Source organism: Anser brachyrhynchus (assembly GCF_964034855.1).
Source record: "Anser brachyrhynchus genome assembly, chromosome: 4".
NCBI lineage: Eukaryota > Metazoa > Chordata > Aves > Anseriformes > Anatidae > Anser > Anser brachyrhynchus.
The window spans coordinates 29,233,420-29,255,960 of NC_137698.1; the positions used below are offsets into that span (position 1 = coordinate 29,233,420).

The 22,541-nt window shown below is 38.6% G+C and overlaps 1 protein-coding gene across 30 annotated transcripts in view; it reads left to right on the forward strand.

The window, feature by feature from the left end:
* The window catches only part of MARCHF1 (membrane associated ring-CH-type finger 1), a 239,569-nt gene that overhangs the window by 155,154 nt on the left and 61,874 nt on the right, over nt 1–22,541 (forward strand). Inside the window, exons 1-2 of one of the 30 annotated variants that reach the window (XM_080591778.1) lie at nt 7,134–8,168; nt 8,257–8,292. The exons of 28 other annotated variants lie outside the window; for them this stretch is intronic. The gene's annotated coding sequence lies outside the window, so the exon portion shown is untranslated. Of the gene's footprint in view, nt 1–7,133; nt 8,293–22,541 lie in introns of those variants that run through there. One more of the 30 variants, XM_080591777.1, reaches the window with a different exon arrangement.

Genomic DNA, 22,541 nt, shown 5'->3' on the forward strand with positions numbered 1-22,541 from the left:
GTATAGTGGATGCAGCTTTTACAAAAGCACTTAGCACACGCAAGCACTACTTAGCATGCAACAGTGATTGTAATTCAAAGTTTACTTCTTGCTATAGCTACAAATGCAGCATCTTTATATGAGGTTGAGTATTAAATAAAGCAAGCCATACACTTCATTTTTGGTTTTAAAGGATGCTGCAGTATGGCTGAGGTCAGTGTTATCCATTGTACTTCTAATGTTGAAATAATGTGCTGCTCTTGGAGTTATTTTTCTATACCATTAAACAATGAGAAAGCTGTAAAGAAGTTCAGAACTTGGGAGCTCTACATCCCTTACCTGTGTAGAAAAGATGGACATTAAAATGGTTACCAAAGCCAGATTAATCCAAAATTGAATGATTTGGGTGGTTATTAATAGATTGATCTAGCTCATTGTCATGTCACCTCCTACGGCAGCCTGTAGAAGAGCATCAGGTGTCACTTCGGGTGGGACTCTCCTCACCTCTGGAGAGACCTGCACTCACATGTCTTCCTTATCCACGTGGGATGTCATAGAACCATGGAATCATTAAGGTTGGAAGAGATCTCCAAGATCATCTGGTCCAACCATCTCCCTTCTACCAATGTCACCCACTAAACCATGTCCCTAAGCACCACGTCCAACCTTTCCAGAGGGCATTGAACAGCCTTTGATAAATGGTTTTTCTTTCATTAATTTCTCCAATTGCATTCCTTTTAATATCCATTGAACATTAACTTTTAACGTCTCTCAATTTCTCTGGCGGAGTTCCAATGTTTAATTACTGATTGTGCGAACAACTACTGCATTTTATTATGATTAGTGATATCCCTAGGCTCCTACTTAGGTGTGTATTGAAGTAAGTTATCAAATCTGATATGGGTTCTTACGAAAGACCTTTCTGTATGTCTCCTTCTTAGCCCAGATTAAGAAAAAAAATATGGAAGATTACCCAGGGATGCGGCATGCATTTTCTTTTTCTGATCAATTTTGAGACTGTTGTGTGAATTTTGCAAAAGAAACAATCTTTTAAGTTCTCTAATCATTACCGCCAATTAATACGATCTTCAGGGTTGTCAACCTTTGATCAAGTCACAATTAAAAAAAAATTAAACTAGGCAGTTTTTTTTTTCCTGTTAGAAATCTAAAGAATGTGAAATACCTTTGAAAGCATATCAGCTAAGCTACTTCTAACTTTAGGTTCCCTTCACTTGGCTAAAACTCAAATTTTGGTTTCAGTGTGGGCTGAACTCTGCCTGTGACTTGTGCAGACCCTCTGTGATACCTAGGTGCTGTAACGCTGGCAAGTTGGCTTTCTGCGTTAGCTCTCAAAGTCTGATCTAAATCTTTCCCTCAGTTTGATTTCAAAGTTGTTTTTCTGCCTGACGTATTTACAGGGAAAGACGACTTTCATCTGTCTTCATGAATTATGCAGACCGCTGAGTTATCATACAAAGGTGGGAAAGGCTTCATGTTCAAAGGCTTTACTGGAGTCACATGCTATCACTCTCCCTGGAAAATAATAATTAAAATTTTTGATGTGATTTTTAATGCGATGAAAAGCTGGAAGGGAGGAGATCAAGAAGTGCAGCTCCAGAGGGGGAAAGGGCTGCACAGGCCACCAGTGCAGGCAGTAAGGGCTGTTAGACAGTCGTGAAGCTGGCACTGCCGATGACTTGTTGAGTGCACACACTACCTTTGTTACCCCTCACCTGGAAGACATGATGAAGTTTGCTTTTTTGGCTAAAAGTGCATAGGCAGTGAACTTAGTGTCATAAGGCAAAGTTTTCATACAGTCCTCTATTATATGTTATTAGTTGTGCCTATTCTCGATTGTGCAGTCCTTTTATACTTACAGTTAGGAGCATGTATTTTTTATTTTATGCCTTCTGTTAGCTGAGTGAATTCCTAATTTTATCCTTCTGGTATCCTGTACTGGTAGCCTAAGAGGATTTTAAATTAAGATTTCCAAGTGGGATCGTACAACTTTAGAAATGAGGTACTTGGCTTTTGTAGGAGAATCTTCAAGCATCTTTGAAACACTCAGCCTGTTTTAGAAACAGCTCAGGGATTTATATGTTGGGAGGAATGTTAAATGTGCTTTTTGTCCTTCTGTGTCACAAAGACATTGGGATGTATAAATGCAGCATTTTTAACCAGCTACCTAGTTAGTATTTTATAGTTGGCAGCAAACTGTCGTATAATTTATAATTATAAACTGTTACAATTTCAGTAATTCTGTAATTTCTCATTGTATGTATGATATGCTGAAGTATATGTTATTTAAACAGTTCTGAGTTAAAATTGTCAAGGATCTTGTTAATCATAATACTAATTTTATCACTGTACAATAAGATTAGTTTATAAAATATCTAGTAATGTGGAAAGTTAAAAAGAGACATTGGGTTCCTGCTAAATTGCTAAATATCGATGTATACATAGTAGTTGGTGTAGATGAAAATGCCAACACTTAAGTATGACTAAAGCTGCTTCCAGTTGTATGATTAAGTACCTTCTATTTAAGGTCACATAATATTTTAGTAACATAGAAATAGCACCACACATGACTACACTGTTTCAGTTTATATTGCTTGTCTTTTTAATTTCCTTTTCTAATACTCGAGTATTTGGGATACAGATTTTACATTACTTATAAATGGGAAAATTATATAAATTATAAAATAATATAAATGGGAAATTTACAAGTATCTCATGGCACCAGCAAGAGCATTTGTGTTCCCAAATTTATCTGTGAAAACAGGGAATGATTTTGCTGCATTATACCGTACTTTCTTTAAGCACAGGAATTTGCAGAGTGATTCGAATCTATGAAATTTTTGAAGAAGAAAAGTGAGCTTTTGTCAATGAAGGTAAACTAATGTTAAGATCAGGGTTTTTTTATTTTTTATTTTTATTTTAGTGGCTATAAGCATGCCCAAGCAGTTTAGCTAGGGGTTGGGGGATGTGCAGAGTTGCTACTGTTTTGTTTTTGTTTTTTAAACAAACTTTAAAATAAATCTGATGGTTTTCAGGACACGGTGATGCTCCAGGTTTCTGACAACAGGGTGACACAGGACTTGCAAGGAATGCTGGTGGTAGCTTTCACTGGGAGCATGAGCATATCATCAGGCAATTTGTGTTAATTCTTATATTTCCAGCATTACAATGACTTTGTGTTTCCAGCGTTACAATGACTTCATGACAATTATGTGGCTGTTTAGCCATGCCCACATAGCAGGTTTCAATTTATGAGTAGAATAAATGAAAGCAAAATGATCAGCAGTCCTGATCATTCAAGCTGAGGCTTTACACTGAGTGTGTAGGTTTGCACTAAAGCTTTTTATGTTCTCACCAAACTGAATGGGAATTTTACACATTGTTTTCTCTATCGTAAATAAAGTCCGAATGAAACACCAGGGGCACCATTGCAGTTGGTTGATAACAGTAAGCAGAATGCTGAGCACAGGTCAGAGGTAGTACATGAATGTACAAATCTGCACATGTCCTTCACTGCAATCTGTACTGCAACAGTCAGTACGTACCAGTGCAGCCAGTCCCAGTCGTGCACTTGTGTAAACAGGGTTCTTCTAGACAAGATGAAAATGTATTTTCTCACTGCCTGTTCATTTATAACCGAAGGAAGACATGGTAAGAACAGAACATGTTCCTTTCAGGTGCTGCTGCTGTAATCATACAGCCATCTTGGGGTTTGTCCAGCTAGGGAAGACTAAAGTATGGTTTTCTTCAGCTCTTTTTAGCATGTGCTGTGAACTCGTGACAGTCTCATGTCAGTTGTGGGTAGTCAAAATGATGAAATTAGCTGAACTTGACTATTTGTCAGAGACTGTAATTTTGTTTGTTCTGCTAGGTTAAAGGAGTGACACGATGCATAGGCCACTGAGCATGGTGTGATTTAGAATGTAAAATGTACTTCTCTGATTATAAAGCTGCCCTGCTGTCACAGGTTAGGAGCGTTTCTCACTGCATTTCTGGTTTAGGTTGTGTGAATCTAACAACAGGGCCGAGTTATCTTTAGTTTTGAATTGGATACTCATTATTGCACCCAAATCAAATGATGAAATCTAATGCTCTGTCTTACTGCCGAAGTTGAATAGAATAAAACGAGAATAGCTCTTTAGGTATTTGCTAGTCTCCTAAGTGTTACTGTATAGCTGGTGACTTAGGTGTGTATTATAATAACATGCTAGCAAAATGCATGGAGTTACAAAATGAAAGCAGATGTATATTGGTGTGTGCAACATTTTGAAAATCTGAATATAAATGAATCCTAGGCAATAAAATTGTGAAAGTTGCACAGATTTCGGTATAATTTTGTTGTCTATAATTTCATGTCAACTGAAGTGACAGTTGCTGAATCAGATGCGCAGTATAGAAGTGCTGGGGCAGGTGGAGGGGGAGAAAAAACCTTTCCCATGAATAAAACATCTTTGATTAATGGCTGAACGTTGTCTAGTGAAGTCTCCTGTACAAGCTTTTTACTGCCCTGTTTTTCCCATAGGCAGAGATGCAATAGTGCTCCATCAAGGCCTTATATCAATCCTACTACATCAAATTCACTCCAGACAATGGAGATGCAGTCCAGGTTGTCATATTTACTCAAATGGTGCCACTTGAAAACAGGCAGGCCAGAACTGACTTTATTCTTGTTCCTTTTAATATTAACTTACTAGAGTAAGATTTGAATAACAGAACAAGTTGAGCAGTGGAGGGTTGCCACCTTCAAAAGAAGAGGGCATGCCTGCCTCTCTGAAAACGAGAGGGAAGTCAAGGATTCAGGGCATTATCAAGTTTTAAAGGAAATCTCATAAGGTACTGGTGTTATGTCATAGCTGGGAATAATGGTTTGCTGTCATAGGAAATATTTTGAATGAAATTAATATTGCATTTAGCTGTATTAAAACAGTTTTATTGACAGCTATTTCACGGGAAAGTTGAAAAATTGATCTTTTTTTTTTACAAATGCTAATGATTATTTTTTGAATTTTACAGAAAATAAGTTTTTCATGGCAATAAATATCCAATTGATTTACTTGATAAATGCCAACAGTATAAGGAAATGAAATCACAATTGAGAACCTGCTCAGTGTGTCCCTGAATCTTCTCTAGTGAGGTATCCTGTTCTAGAGACCTGCAGAAGGAACAGGTAAAAAGTACAGACACATTTAATTTGCTTGTGAAACGGTGCGTGCAAGCAAGCTGAAGTATGTTGAAAGAAACTTAAGCAGCTGTGCTGGACTTATAATAATACTGGAAGCCAATGAGCAATCCCTACCTCAGGTAGCTATGGCCTGTATACTATTCTGATATGAAAAGTGGTTTCTGCTTGGGTCTCACTCCCCTTGCCTATTTACTGTAGTTCTGTGGGCTCTCCTGATGAGGTGCTTGTGATCCTAAAGTGATACACTGTGGTTCTGCACTGCTTCTCAAATGTGCATATCTAGCAAAACTCCCATCTGAAAATGTATTGGTGGAAGTTCAGTTTGAAAGATCTTGTTTTGAAAGATTCAGGTTTTGGTTTAGTTTCCAGGAGGTATACAAGATGCCTTGATGCAAATACTGACTTTTATTTTGGGAAAAATTCCAAAGTCTCTGCATAAATTTGCTGTGTTCAAATCTTAAAAATTGTTTGCTAGGATGCTGAGGAAGGAAGGTCACTCTTGGGCATAATCCCAGCTAAAGTAAAAATTTTGCATTGGAATGAATATTCACAAACATGGTTTTGAAGCTTAGTTTGCTTGTAGGGTTTAGTGTAAATAAAACCACTGAAAAGTAGGAAAAGGTGGAAAACTCCAAAATGTATTTGGGAAAGAAAAAGTAATGATGAATACAAATAGCCTTTAGATGAGCAAAGAGAAATGCCAGATTAGAAAAGCCCAAATGCAAATAACGCGTTAATTATTTTGTTTCTGACAAGATAAAAGAGGAAAATGAAGCTGACTAATTAAGGAAGAGAATAAATTCTGCTGGTACTAAGGGATAATTCAGGAAGTGGTAAATGATAGAAATTGAATTCTTCATCTCAGGTTTAATTTAGTATCAGATTTACATCTCAGATTCAGCATGTGGTTTTGTGTCATGTTCCTGAGGAATGTTCTTACCAAAATATCACTCATTAGGAAAAAAAAAACACCACCATTGTCATCTTGTTGAAATCTGAGGTCTTTTGTCCAAGATAAGAAAAAAGGCACGTAAAGCTTTTTGTTGAAAATTGACTTTTGTGTTTGAAACAGACACTGTAATGTTTTAGGGCAATCTCAAGCCAGATTTTTCATATTCATGCTAGTTGTCATGAATGCCTAACTTATACTGCCTTTTCCATGTTACACCTTAGAAAATCTTCACTAAACTGCCTTAATACGTTTGTTCTGAAGTGTGGGACTGCATGCTTCATAGGGGTGTTTGGGACAATGGCAACAAGGTGCTTCTGCCATTGTACATGTCTTAGGAATTTCAAAACTGAAGCTTGGGATGTGTTTATTGGAATCGCTCTGGCAGTTTGTTGTTCTAGGCTTCAGCCATGTTTAAAACTAAATTTTTCATTTTGTTGGCATGAATACTTTGAAATTTCACAAGGTCATATTTTCAGTGGAAGGACTGCTCTAGGAAAAAATATTTACCCAAGCAACAATTTTTGTGAAAATGGAAACGAAAAACTTCACTGAGTCCAGTCACCTGCTGCTATCGTTTTCACATTATTCTTTAATTTCTTGCCAAACAGATGTGTTTTCTCTCCTTTTAGTGGGAAGTTTTTTTTCTGATGACTGAGAATCTCTTCTGTCTTGCCTAAGTACACTCTGTGTATATTTTATACCTGTATATTTTGTGCACGCTTTGGTTTATCTTTAATTTTCCTGTCCGTGGTAATCTACTACAAAAGTATCTGTACGTAGCAGATAGTCCATCTCAGGCTTCATTCTTGCTAATCTAAACCAGCCAAACTCTTTAGGCCTCTCTTGGAAAAGCAGGCTTTCCATTTCTCTAATGATTCAGCTGGCCTTTCTGCCCCTAGTCCCGTTTCGATTAATCTTTCCTACGTGCCTGTCCTTGTCCGCGCCACTCTCGGTGTGATCTCATCAGTGCCGAGCACAGCACCGATAACGTGCTGCTGATACTTTTCAGAAAGCACTCCTCTTTCTTTTGTTATCATGGAAGAAAAAGAATACAAGGCAAACTGCTCCTGAAGGCTTTGGATGAAAAGTTGCCTTACACAAAACACAGTGCAAAAACAAATGTATCAGTTAGTAGGAAGAGCAATTGCAGAGTTAATCTTGAACAGAAGGAAGGATGCAGGGAAGTAAAGCAGTGAAGTTTTCAGCTAGCTGTTTTGCATATAGTAGAGACTGAAGCTGAAAGTGTTCAGCAAGGAGCTTCCACTTCATGTGACATAAAAAGTAAAAAGGCTGGTCCAAAGCCAGTTCATTTTTCCTTGTTTACCATGGAAAAATACTGGAAGTTAAATGAGATGATTTGGAATCAGGTACGAGGCGTGCAAAATTATCTCTTTCCAAAAAATGGTCAGTATGAACTCATCATGGGAATCTTCCTTGGGATTCAAAACTGTCTTCAGTGCAACCAGGCATGTGAGAATATAGATAATGAATGTGAGAGTAAATAACACTAGATGCTGTGATGACACCATTTAAGTCGGTAGCAAACCCTAGACAAAACATCTAAGCTGTTTGTGTATTTCGATCACAGCTCAAAAATTACGAATCAAAAAGATTTAGCTGAAAACCACTAAAAAACAAGTGAGGCTTGAAAAAAAAAGCAATAGTAGCAAGATAGGAAATAACAGCTCGGCTCAAGGATAGACAAGTGGATGTTACTTCAGAGGCAGGGGAAAAACGTACAAATACTGATCGGCATAGCAAAGTGGCGTGGGAGTGTTACAACTTTCTTATAATGTAGGATTTGCCATTATGACTGAGGGACGGCGTAGAGGTGATATTCCCCTGGGAAGATGGAACAGTGTGTTTGGGTCTGTGCCTTCTGCAGGAGAGAAGGAGCGCTAACAGCCTTCAGGTGGCCTGAGATGTTTGCTGCCAGCAGGCTGGCAGCGAGGGGATTAGCCAGCTGGGCAGGTGCCCGTCTCTGGCTTTTGTTACTAACTGGCTCTGCCAGCAAGCTCTCAGGAGCAGCTCCTGCTGGTACCGTCCCTTCCCAAGTCCTCTGTTCAGTGCTCCCAGGAGGAAGAAGCTTGAAAGAATGTCTAAATGTCCCTTTTATTTCCCCCAGGCAAAACCAAACCTGGGAGCAGGAGGCTGATAAGAGGTATTTAATATTTGTTTGTTTGTTTTTGGATTGCTCCCTCCCTTTCTCCAAAGCCATTGAGCCTGCTTATCTTTTAAAACTGTTTTGTTTGAAATCTCTTTTCATTTTAGCAGCTTGTGGGGCTATGAATTAAACCTAAGATTGTTAAGAATGTACAACTAATACAAAAGAGCTATTTTTTTTGTCTTGCTCTCATTTCTTGCTTGTTCATTTAGTTCCTTCAAGTTCCCAGTACAATACTCAGTTTAGTGTCTAAAGACATAGCACTGATCTACCCATCAGGGTTTCGAGATTAATTATTCTCAGGAGTTGTGGAACAGAAAGCACGCGTGGCATAACTCCTTTTTATGTTTATTCATTTTGCAAATTGCTGCTCTTAGTCTTTCTTTGGCCTCTGTCTCTTTGCGTATAATCATCCAGAGGGTATATTTCTTTGTGTTGTTGTCCCATGGACACAACTCCAGCTTTTTGTAGGATTCCTTCACAGTTGTTCATGCAGTGCGTGGAGGGGAACTGGATGTGATGTGAAAAATTCATCGGAAAGTTTTGAGTTTCTCAATGTTTGAAGTCTGGAACAAATGCATAGATCTTAAGGCAAGAAAAACCATCATGTCCAACTGCATCCTGAGCCCAGATGCAGAATTTCGTCATGATAAATTTGAGCTCCAAAAAGATACAGATGAATCTCAGTCATCTTCACTGTTATTAATATTAATTTCTCTGCAGTTTTGAACAGGTTTATGTACAGTCTAGATTGATAGTGCTTTCTTGTTATGTCTGAATTTGAGTTGTGTGTGCCAATCAGAATATAAAAAGCTGCAGAGACACAGTCAGGTCACCTATTGCTCAACAATCCTAACAGCAAAATACAGAGAAAGGCATCAAAAAAGCACTTTTGCTTGCCTTTGCGAGCTTAATTGACAAACTGTCTCACACATAGCTTAGAGTCATCATAAGAGGAAAAGACGCCAGATGGTCTGATAAGAAAATAATCTTGTGAGGTGGCCACAGATGAATTTGCAGAGGTATGGCAAAGAACCTTTGGGAGGAAAGGGATTTTCTTTTCTTTTTGGCCACCCTAAGCAAACAGTGTAGTGTATAGTGAATTTTCTAGAGGGGGGTTGTTACAGCAGAGGTGGCTGTTCACAATGCATTGCAAATGCCTACTTAATAAACTAGTAATACACTAGCGAGTGTTTATGTGACAGGTGTGGTTCCTGTCAGAATGAATTCATCGAAATAAATAATTCTGAAAACCACTGCCTTTTAGTGGGAATTGTTTACCACTAAATAATACCTTTAGTGGTACGTATAATTTCCATCCTAAAAATATCATGAGCTGTTTATTATATTTCTCCTTATTTCCTTTTTATGCTGTTTAACGTGCATGAGAGTAAAAGAGGAAAGGAAATTACCCTTAATTCACCAGGTTTTAGTTGCCAAATATACAGCCTTGTTTCCATGGAGATCGGTGCATAGCGTGGATGCCTGGCTCTCTGCTGGTGCAGCCTCTGTGAAGGGAGCACCTCAGTGGATTATCAGGTGAATGCTTGGCTGTATTAAATAGCTAAGGAAGCCATGGGGGTCAGGACACGCTTATTTAAGGCTGCAAAGGAAGTTACTGATATCCCAGTATCTGCTCTCAGGTTCCAGTAAGGATTTGTAAAAGACGTGCAACTTTTCATCCTCTGCTCATGATTTGTGTCGTGGTTTCTTAACGTTACAAAAGGACGTGTACTGGTTACAGCCCCTGGAGAAACGCACTGTGAAACTGAACTGGGAAGCTAATGTAAATAGGAACTCAAAGCTCCGTGTGCTGTGGCACTTAGAGCACGAATTTATCTTGGAGTGCAATGCAGGAGTGAGTGATTTGAGTGCTGGAGAAGTGTTACTTCTTTTTACTCTTAAAGTAGAAGAGTAGAGCCTTGCTACCGACAGAGCATCTCAGATGTAGAATGAGGAGATCCTCCAAGCACCTTTTAGATCCTGTAGCTGGTTCAGTGCTCCTAGTACTGATTCTTGCAGCGAGAGAGCTGAGGGACTGACTGCAGGGTTCTTTTAAGGTTATTAATTGGAAATATTCCCTAGCGTTTCTGCAATTAGGAGCTCATCTCACTGTCTGTGCATTATCCTTGTCTTCTTACACAGTGCAGTTTCTTACTGAGCCTCTCATATGCAGACGTGAGAAGGGAAGAAAATCCAGCTGTGCCACTTCTTCCTTCCAGCTCATTGCAGACAGCCAATTACTGGCACACGAGGAAACACCATAGCGAGAGTTTGGCTGCAGGGTGTAGCGTTGTCTCTTGTGCGGAGGGAGAGCTGGGACACCTGCATGACTCTTGTCCCGCAAGCATTGCCTTGTGTAAAGAGGACTTTGCCTTACAGATATTTTACATCACAGAGGTTTTACATATTTTATCTGTGTAATTCTTAATCATCTGTCTTTTATCTAGACCTTCTGAGCATATTATAATCCAGTTTCCCTATGAAGCGTAACGTAGGGAAGGAAATTATCTCACTTTGTGCTAACTGTGAGTAGAGCAGGCTGCGAGAATTTGAATGGCTGAGGAGTTCACGTGCACTGGGGCTGCAATTACGGCTGTCTTCTGTGTGCACTAGGGAGAGAAGGAGACTTCCATTATCCATTCCAGTTAGACTATACGTGAATGGTAGCCACCGTTTTGTACTTCCCGCTTGTTGCAATCCCACAAAACTAATAATAAAAAAGCAGAAAACAGTAACACAATTTTACTAGAAGATAAAACAACAACAACCAACTGGTGTAATTTCAAGTCAGTAAGCATCCAATGGTTTTAAAAGAGAAATCATCAAATAGCTGTTGTTACTGGGGATTAGATATTCCTCTTTTGTTGTCAGTAAAATGTATCCAACTAATCACAGGATGAGGTCATATTCCTAGTCATATGTAATATGGCTGGCGTCATATACAGAAGTTCTGTCAGTTTGTCCTTGTCTTCCACCCTCGTTTTTCTCTAGCATAAGCAGAGTTACGTGCTGTAGTGCTGGCAGTATTACAGTTCAGCGGTCGTAGCGCGTCTATTCTCTTTGAATGCAAAAGGTTAATTTTGTTTCAGTGGAGATTAAGTCTGGATACTGACCTTTACAACTGGAAGAAGGGATAGAATCATAGTTTAATGAGCCTCCCAACCAGGACACGTATTTGAAACATCTTCAAGAAGCCATATGCTTTAACTACTGGGAGCCACGTAGGAATGACGGATCACTGACATCCAGAAACAGTAGAATTATCAAGATTAGACGAAAGAAAATGTATATTACTGAAATGATGAGCCATGAAGTTGAGCTTGGAAAGAATGAAGGTAAACCGAAATTGGAGTATTGAAATTACGCCTTCGTATTTTGTCTGTATTGTGAAATAGGAGCAATAAAACAGATACTGAAGTTGTCTGCTTCTCTAATGGCATTTTCCAAAATCTTTCCTTTTTCCTGGCTCTGTATGATAGTGTTAAAACTAAACCAGTTCTATGGAATTCAGTTGTATGCATCTCACTTTTAAAAGAAACTAAACTTCAGAAGCAAGTAAAGGAAAAAAAAAAAAAGGATTTAATTCTTTTACGTTTGTCTTTGTTTGACCATTTAGCATTTGTTTTCAGTTAAATGTTAATTTTTAAAAAATCAGGCCTGAAAATTGAGTGACCGATTAATGTTTTTCTTTCTGAGGCTCTTCCCTCTATTAAGTTCTTCCCTAATATCTCAGACTGTGAAAGTGTCATTTTGCTTTTTCATAGCAATAATTGGCAAGAATGTGTTTTTGTATGAGGTGTAAAAAAAAAATAAGTTGGAACTAAAGATGTTTTTTAGACCTAAAAGAGTCACTTGAATACCATCTGCATTTTTATAGCTGTATAAATCAATGTTTGCCAGAACTGGGAGGCCTGGTTCCCAACTATGTGGAGATGGGTGCTGCTGAGGATGCTCTGTGAGCATCATACTGCAAGCTGTGGATCGCTGCCTGAGATGAGTGAGCCAAATCTTCTGTGGCACTGGTTCAGGGTGACGCTGCGTAAGTCACCACATCTGCTTCAGATGCAAGTGGCAGATTGTTGTTTGTTTTCTTCCAGTAGTAAAACCGTCCCTGGAAGTCCTTTCCAACACAGACTGCTGGAAATCTAAAAGTGCACTGCTGACTGGGAATCTAGAGCATTTATCACGTTGAAGACCCACTGTAGTGAAAAAAGAGAAAGTATAGTATTTCGTTAGAAAATAACAATAGTCATTTGTGTGTAATTTTATTTCACATTATGTGTCGTGACTAACAGAAGCAGGATTCCTTGGTGAGAAAACACGGAAAAGAATAAAATGGAATTAAACAGGCTTCATTGTTGCCAGCAGTAATGGAAAAAAGGCAAAGCAGAAGGTATTAACTGATATCTAGGATGGTAATTAAAATGTTTCATGAATAAGAGAGTAAATAATTTCAGTGGTGTTTTTAACAGCTAGAGCCTATGCAGACAGACAAACATAAATGCCTGGAATATTGCGTGCAAATACTTGAGTCAATTACAGTGTCAGGACGATACTCCCAACTCATTAGCTTAAGTTCTATGCAGTAATTAACAGATATGAATAAAATAAATATAGTCTACTCTATATTCTGGTAAGTAGCTATTTATAGGCACTCTGGGAAAGTTTGAATTATTGTCTGTCCTAATTATGCCAAGGACTTTTTTATTAGGCGTGAAGGTCTGACTGGGAGGAATTAACAACTGCTTACAATGTCTTTACATTAGAGCTAATCAGATAATTTGGCAGAGCCTCCTCTTATATTTTGGTGTTATTTTTTCTTTTCTTTCATTTCTGAATCTAAATGTGATTACTAAGTTGCGTTCTCAGCAATAGTCTTCCTTTGCCTAAGTGATGGTAGCCTTTTCTCTCCCTAAGCCAGTCTGCCCATTCTCTCATTTCCCCGGACTTCTTCTCTTTTCCCCTTTGGTGTTCCCCTTTCCAGCAGAGATCTCTGTTACAGCACAAAACCTGCCAGGAAGGAGCAGTTAGTAATGGCACGGTGTACTCGTCCTTCTCTCAGCACATCTTTGAACATGCAGGTTGTACCTGTCTGGGAGCAGAAGTCCATAGAAGGCCTCTGCTGTGAGTATTTCTGACTTGCTGGTCAAGTCTGCTCCGAAATAGATGTCCAAGTGACACTGCTTCCACACTTCTTTTTACTTGCGTTATTGTAAGTGGAAAAGAAGATTAAGATTCATTCTTTTAATTAAACATTAATATAGCTATAAAGAAAAACAACAACAACAAAACACTTTTGTTTAATAGTTTCCCTCCACCCCTTGGCTAAATATATGAATATATATGAATAGGGAGGCAGGCATGTGAGTACTAAGAATAAGCCCAATTTAGTTGTAATTTCTCCAGCATCCTTCCTCTATTGAATATTTCAGGAAGAATAAAACACAAAACAAAACAAAACCACAAACAACTGTGGCCTAGATCCTGAACCTTATTGACCTAAAATATTTCAGACATAACCGAAATACGGATCTAGCCTTTGTTGTGGCAGCTCTTCAAAGGACTGGAGTAAATGACAATTTTTTTTTATTTTTTTCAGCAAGTATTACTTTCTGCTGCTAACTTCTTTGTAAGATGTCTCAATAGCTTTACAGATGCATATCAGACAAAGCTTGCCTGTAAACAAATATAGTTATTTCTGTAATAGAGTTCTTTGGCAGCATATATGAAAACTTCCTGATCTGAAAGTTCGTACTGCCTTGATGGTTGAAGGATTTCCACACGTTGGATCAAAGTATGTAGAAATGAAGTTTGAATGAACTTCAGTATTAATTCTGAAGCAGAGAGAAATTACTGCAGATACGTGTTTTTAACCTGAAGGTGTCTGTTTCCTCCAACCTTTCTACACATTTTAGCGTAAATAAATGTATCACTTCGTGAACTATCATAAGAGCTTTGCTGAAGAGTTTTAAACTTTGTCATTCAAGAACTAAAGTTGATATTTTGCTTTGAGACTTAGAAGGAAGAGTTGCAATGTTCAAATGTAAGGTGCAAATCATGAACTCCCTAATGGCTAAACAAATGGGTGCATAATAAAATTAAACAATGAGCCCCAAACTATCAGTCTTAGTTAACTAAAATTAGTTAACAGATTAGTTAACTATTAACCTCAGTTAATCTACCATTAAGATGTACTTTGGGATTTGCTGAAGAGATGGGAAAGATGCTGATGAATGAATCTGTGGAATCTACACGCATCTCAGGTTCATCTGCCATGACTTTCCTTCACGTCCTTATGTTTATTATTTCCAGTTTGTGATTCAAGGGTTCTAGACATACTAACACTGTATGGTAAGAGTAATGGGCCTTTGAATCTAGGCCTACCGGTACAGAATTATATTCAGCTGGTAACATTTCTGATTTTTTGGCTGCATCTGGCAGTAGCAGTCACTAGGGTTTGACCAAAGTTCTCTTAATTCCACTCTTATCCAATGTCAGTAATTTCTGTGAGCTCTTCTTACAAGTGCATTTCTGTTTTGGTTTGGTTTTTGTTGTTTTTAAATCTATTTTATTCAGTCATCCAACAACCTATTCCTGCAAAACAGTAACGTATAGTTTGCCACTAGAACTTTATTTCTATCACAGATACAAGTGTAACCAAATTGTTCTTGCAGTTTACAGAATTCGGGCTTGGACTTCTGTTCTTTTCTCATTGGTGTGACTGGAAGAATAATTTGGTCAAGATGTTGCATGTTAACAGTAATTATTAATAATTAATAATTTAATGACAGGACAAGGGGTTTTAAACTAAAAAACCTTTAAATGGTTTTAAACTAAAAGAGTGGAGATTTAGATAAGAGTTTAGGAGGAAATTCTTCACTCAGAGTGTGGTGAGGCACTGGCACAAATTGTGGATGCTGTGGATGCTTCATCCCTGGAGGTGTTCAAGGCCAGGTTGGATGGGGCCCTGAGCAACCTGGTCTGGTGGGTGGCATCCTCGCTTATGGCAGGGAGGTTGGAACTAGGTGATGTTTGAGGTCCATTCCAACCCGAGCCATTCTATGATTGCAGTTTGAGTTAGCTTGGAGGTAGCAATGTATGCATATATAATTTAAAGTATTATACACAAAGTGGCTGGAGAATAATTTAGGAATTATAACTTGAAATCTCATGATTAAGGACACCTAAGTGCAGCAGCAGCAGCTTTATACTAAAGTATGCATCTCTATCTTTGGTCAAGAACTTAATTTTATCTATAGTTTTGTTCCTATTCTTGTTGCTGTTGTAGGTCAGAAGGTTTAGGCTGAATAATGAATCAAATTGGCCAATGATTATAATAACAAGGTTATGAGAGAGAAAATACTTTAATGTGAGGGAGAAGAAATGGGTGATTTGAAATACAAAATGTACTTTGAATTTTTGTGGAAGTAGTAATATTTTTAATGCAATGTGTCAAAATTAGTGAATATTTTTTAAGGACCACTGTGACAGAGTATTCTCTTTAGGTACAAGTTGTTCTGTTATAAAAGCAATTACATGAAATACCAGTTTATAGAATGGCATTTTAGGTGAAAAATCAGAGTGAAGTACTCTGATTTACACTGATAAGATTGTGGGATGTCATATATGCTTTCTTATTGTGATATATAAGGCTCATATATCAATATACTTTGCTCTGGAATTGATTTCCATGTAGTTTAGCTCATTTTCATTCTTTTTTATTCTGCTTCCTGTCCTGGGCACCTGTACAATCAAATGCCTGGATATTCTGATGCTGTTTCCATCATTTTTCCTTTTGCTTGGAGGAGTTTGATTTCACAAAGACGACCTAAAGCTTGTAATCAGATAAAAAAAATGAAAAATGGTGACAGGTGAACATACAGCACATATCAAGGAATGTGGTTATAGCTCTGTTGTAATTGAAGCACTTTGACTTTGTGTATTTAATTAGTCTTTTGTCTTTTGATAAACATTTGGCTGTTAGACAATTACTTGGCTGGCCAGAATCTTTCATCTTGGGTATTAATTGTCTGGAATCCAGCAGGTCACAGTAATTGGCAGACAACAAAGTGACCTCTGAATTCTGGCTTCTGAAACAAGATAGTTTGTATTTTCAATTAAAGAATTTGAATATATTGATAGTTAACAAAGAGAAGATTGAATGCATATCATACTGTGAATTAAAATTTGGGTGACATGGTCCACAGATAATTATCTCTATCTACTTTCTTTAAAAAATAAAAATGAAAAATTGGATTTACTACTCCTTACAATTACTTACTGAAAATTTTATACTGACCACCAAGAGTGTTCAAACAGGAGAGGATCTTCGCAGAGACAAGGCGTTCAGGGAAACATCCCAACAGATGAGAAACAAATGTCTTACCTAAAAGACAAAGAAAAAAAAGAAAAAGAAAAAAAAAAAAAGGAAAGAAAAAGTCCAAGTCTTCTCCTTGGACTCACTCAGAATCTTATGGAAAAGCAAAGTTTCATGATGTACTGGGAGCTTTTGAAAATGGATATAGTGACTAGTGGACCATTTGAAGCTGAAATCAGTACTTGAACGAAAAAGCAAACACACGAGATCCATATTGATCACGGATGAAAAATGCTTAAATGAGTTATCTGTAAGAGGTAATGTGTGTAAGTGACAGTGCTACTTGATTTAAGGATTCTGCAGTGAAGTTAATCACGTTGCATGTCTGTTCATCATGGAAGATAGACAAAATGAGAATTTGATGTCATAGGGAAGAGGATTCTCTTCCATGTTCCATAGGTCAAACCCATTTAAGAGGGGTAACATATTGTGAATAACTGTTTGTTATATTTGTACATATAGAGAAAAAAATGGTGCTTGTCTTCATTTTCTGTAGCTGAGTAATGCCAAGAAAAAAAGGTATAAAATAACATTTGTGGTTTTCCATGGTAAGGTATCTTTATCAACGACACCCAAACACAGCACCTCCCATAGCATGTCTCCAGGAATAAAAGAATGTGAATCAAGCATTAGTGCAATCGTGTGGGCTGTGCATAATTGCCAGGTGACTTAGACAGTAACAACCAAGTAGCAGACGGTGGTTTTGATGTGTGTAAATCTATCACAAAGTGTATTACTACCTGTTCCAACTGAAGTGCTCTGATTAATGTAGTAAGATGATGGAAATTAAATAGGCTGTAGTTAGACATTGATATAAGAATAATAAAGCTCAGAGTTTTTGCTGAAGAGGAGTATGTTAGGAAATAGCAGTGGAACACAAAAATGTTAGGAAGGTGTTTGTAGGCCAAAAATCATTTGTCAGTGTGACAAGTAAATCTTCTATAGACACCGTGACAGAGAAGTTAGAGCCTTGTATTTGACTGTCGATATGCATGCAATTTTCTGGTCAAAACCAGACAATAACGAATTGATGCAATTACTCTCCCTGCCTATAGCTTACTCTTTTGACTCTAAAGAGCGATTTTTTTTTTTTTATTTCATTATTATTTTCCTAATACCTTCTTCAGATTTAGTTAGTTGTATTATCCCTCACTGCATTTTTCATCTAATTCTATTTGTAAACAGTATTCCTTCCATCTTTATCATACCAAGGTATGTCACTCAGGTATAGACTAGCAGCTTGTTATTTTTAAGTTAGAGTCTTCCTCTGCTTTTTCCCTGTGTCTTTTTAACAAGAAGGTAATGTCAGGTTTCACTTGTCCACCATCCAGCTTTGCATCTTCTAATTTTCAACTCAGTGGTCAGCTTTGTAGAAAGACAGAAATCACTTCTATGTTGCTAAGAAGAAAAATGCTACTAGGGACGAACATTTTGGCAGCTTCCCCCCCATCTCCAGCAAAGTTAAAACCAGAAGAGCAAAGGCAGCTAATTACAGTAGGCTTTTCATGCAGTGTAATTAATGCTTGATGCTTGGTCTTCACCAAGCTGTCAGTGAGCCAGCAAGGAGACTGTTTTAGACATGCATTTTTTGCATACTGAGAGTGACTCAGAACACCCAATCATAGAGAACAACCTCGGATTAAATGCTGGTGTTTTTTGTTAAGGTTAATGTAAGTAAAAGGGTAAATGAAATCTGGTTAGTGTGAAAAATATAACATGCTGACCTTGCAAGTTCAACAGTTTGGGATCATAAAAAGCAACCTAAGTAGCGAAAGGCTGGATTCAATGGAATCAGGGCTTACTTCATTACTGTATTTTTATAGAAAAAAATGATATAATAAACATGACAGTTTACAACAAATGTACAATAAGAGTGATGTGCTGTTACATTGTAGCGTGGTTTTCTTTCTCTCTTACTCTTTACAAAGAGGGTAGAAAGACTAGGGGAGCCTTCCTATAAAACCGTTCTCTAACTGATGAGCACCCACTGGGCTTTAGTGTTTGTCTGTGCCTTCTGAAGCTCCCGCTGCAGATCATATTGTGCTTGATGGGGCTCAGACATCATCATCACAGGAGCTCTCAGAAAATGGTTCGTTAGGTTAACCTAGCCACTGGTGAGGGAGTTGGTGTGCGTTGGCTCTGATGGATGGAAAAGAGCTGGGTAATAAAATACTGCTATCTTTTTGAATAGAACAGCACCGTCTCATGGTTTTGTTTGTGACAGAGTTAACTTTCTTCATTGGAGGCTCACACAATGCTATTTTGGACTTTTGAAGAAAATAGTGGTGACAGCACGTGGATGTTCAGCTGTTGCAGAGCAGCGCTGGCCCAGGGGCGAGGCCTTCCCAGCTCCTCGCGCTGCCCTGCCAGCGAGGGGCTGGGGGTGCCCCAGGAGCTGCAGGGGACCCAGCCAGGACACCTGGCCCAGGCTGCCCAAGGGGATGTCCCACACCGCCTGGCCTCACGCTCAGCAATGACAGCCGGGGCTGAGGAGGAGGAAGGGGGACGTTGGGAGCGATGCCGTTTGTCTCCCCGAGAAGCCGCCCCGTGTGAGGAACCCTGCTGGCCCGTAGCAGCTGGCACCTGCCTGCCGGTGGGAAGCAGCCAGTGGGGCCCGGTCGGGCTCTGTTTCGCGCAGCTTCTGCCTTCCCCATCGAGCTGTCCTTGCCCCAGCCCTGAGCTCTCGCACTTCTGCCTCTCCCTTTCTCTCCCCATCCCGCCTGGCAGGGTGGGCGAGCGGACGAGGGGTGCTGAGCTGCCTGACGGGGCTGCACCACAGCACAAATCTCTCTGCCAGTAGCTGCCATCTTGTGTGTTACCACACATCAGAGGAGGCAGAAAGATCCACTGGCACCAGGCGGTGCATTGCTTACTGCCTGGGTCTGTGCCGAGCAGCATACAGTTTCACCTCCTAGAAAGAAGGTGAGTGGAGAGATTTACAAAAAACATAATGCATTGTATTGAACAATACAAAATCTGTTACCTCATATTCACACGTTTGTATTTGTACAAATCCTCTCAATTCTCTTTAGTATTTTAATAATTTGATGCTTTGGACATAGAATCGTATCATACTTTAAGCCAGGATGTTTTAGCATCTCGTCTACTTCAGATATTCTTCCTGAAGGATGCTCTGTTGCTGAGGGATATGTATGCAATTTGTGATATTTTTGACATGTTGGAACTTCATAAAACAGCATATATTGGAAACTTCCCCTGTGGTAACTTGTTCAGCTCAAACCTGAGTCATCTGGGGCTGGGGCTGGATTTTTGCACTACATTTTATTGACTTGGATAAAGAAGTAACTAACCTGCAGCAGCTAGTCTGGAAAACATTAAAGGCCATTCTTAGATCAGTTTAAGGTTTGTTCAAGTTCATTTGCTCAGCGAGGGAAAGGACGTGATCTCCTTCAGCCTCTGAACTGAATCAAATGGCTCCTCTTTGGTCTGCATGTGAAGGAGTCACCTGCAGACCCCAGCCCCTGGCTGTCTTAATTGCAGCAGGAGCCAGTGCACTTTGCTCTCACAAAGCAGGAGGTGCTAATGAGCAGCAGCCTTTGACTCCTGTGTATGGTTTTTGTGTTGCAAAGATTCGTGCTCACCCTTGTATGTTGATCTTCTGAAATCCCGGCTTTTTGTATTTTCAGTTTTGTTCCTTTAACCTTATTCTCGTTAGTGTAAAGCATTGCCAGAAAGCGTTTTCCAAAGGAAGTTTCTAACTAGCTGCTTCTCTCACGATCAGTCAAGGACCGTGATGTGACACACATTGTAAGTTTACTGAGATGTGTTGAACTTACTTCCAACTTCATGATTATTTCGTTTCTAGTTTTGGCAAGGGCTTCTTGGAACTTTTCGCTTCGCCTAGGTATGGTGCAACAAAGTAAGACGTGAGCTGTTACAGGAATTGCAGTTATGGCAGGGGAAGATGCCTTTCCACCTCAAAACAGTTTCCAGTGGTTAGTACAAGCTGCTTTCTGACTGTAGCCTGTCAACGCCTGCGCTGTTTTAAGGTTCATTCACTTTTTTTTTTTTTTAATGTAGTAATGTATTTATACCAGTTTTTAAACAGGTTTTGACCCTGTAGGTCTGTGAAATACAGAGAAAGAAACTGAATTCTGTAACATGGAAATTGTCCATGTAATTGCAGGTAGAAGTGTCACTGTGAAGCCCTTGTATTGTAACGGCAAGCCCGCTATTGACTCATCTTGGCCTGTGAGGAAAATTGCTCTGAGCCTCATTAAAGTGTAATTAGCAATTTCAAATCAAAAGGATGCTGGATCAGTTTCTGATATGTTTCTCATGCTTATTAACAGCTTACGCTACAGATAAGCTGTTACATTGTGTTCAGTGAGACTGCTGTGAGGTAAGATAGGAGAGAAATGGCCCAAGCCCGTTAGACATACAAGCACAAGAAGCAGCTGTAAGTAACAGAGTGGTATGTCTGCGGCATGCACTTAGTGGCATTACGGGTTTCTCTTCAGAGGGAAAAACACTGAACAAGAAAATATAATTTCATTAATTTCATTAAATGTTTATCTCTAAACCTTACTGCTGCCAGAGTACCAACATGAGATGTGTATGGCCTTGGGTGCCATAAGTCTGGCTACAACGGTACCTTGGTTGCAAAAGCAGTCAGGGGACATTTGACCAGTAAAGCACATGTACGTGATTCCTGAAAGGCTTCCCAGCAGCCCACTAGTGAGGAGGTTGCTGTATCCTTGCTTATACCCATCTGCCCACGTACAGATAGACATATACATACGTATATGGAAAATAAGCAACTTCTAGGCTAATAAAATTAACTTCTTTATGTCATGCTGATTTAAATTGTTTCCACAGGTGATAGCCAGAATGGCATGTTTGAAGTGCTTCAGCATCCTAAGAAGCTTTATTTGTGATAATCAGCTGGTTTTGTAGGGCCCTGCTGTATAATATAGAGCTTCAGTCTGTTTAGGTTAACCTTCTTCATGAGCTTTTTGCCAGTGACTTTGTAGATGATTTGATATAAATGTTGACCTTCTTACTGAATAAACCCCTTAACATTTAACAAAATAGTTATTTATTTGCTTACAAAGAAGGGAGATTAAATTTTTTTTTTTTTTTTTTGTAAAAAAGAGAGAACTACCAGAAATTTAATGTTTGGTGATTTAGTGGTATGATCCATTTATAAGAGCAGTCATATGGCTAATTGTTGAATATTTGAAAGTTGGAAAAAGTTATATAAAATGTAACAGCACTGAAAATAATTCCATCAATAATGAAAGATAACTGTCAATTCCAGCTTAGCTGCCTTCCCAGTGTTATTTTGTGACTGAAATCTGCTTTGAATTCCTTCCGGGACTCAAATTCCCCACATCAAAGCTTTTTAGAAGTCTCCAATTACGCTGACGGTTGTTAGCATCCTTCCAGTGGAGAAGAGGTTGTCCAAGTCCAAACTGGCCAAGAGGCATGTGATATGCTCAGGCAGTAGGAACTCTCTCATTACCTTCTCAGCATAAGTAGTCGTAAATAAATATGTATAGACATGTATTCAATTTAATAATTTAGACCAAAAATGAGAAACTGTGAAATAGTTTTTGAATAATGTAGCAATAACCAAAATGTAGGAGATGCTGTTTTCCTGGATGGCCATGCTCAGTAGTAGATAACAAGGAAAAATTGCATAAATGTACATATCTATACATATAAATACATTCATATATAGGTAGATATGTTATATATTCTTAGATGTTTTAGGTAGAGAGATGTGATATAGCATAAAAGTATGAATAATACATGAATGTGTGTTATTTTATATTTTTATTAGTAGCTCTTATTTGTCTTTTGTTATTGTTATTTTAGTTAAAGGTTGCATCTGCATCACAAT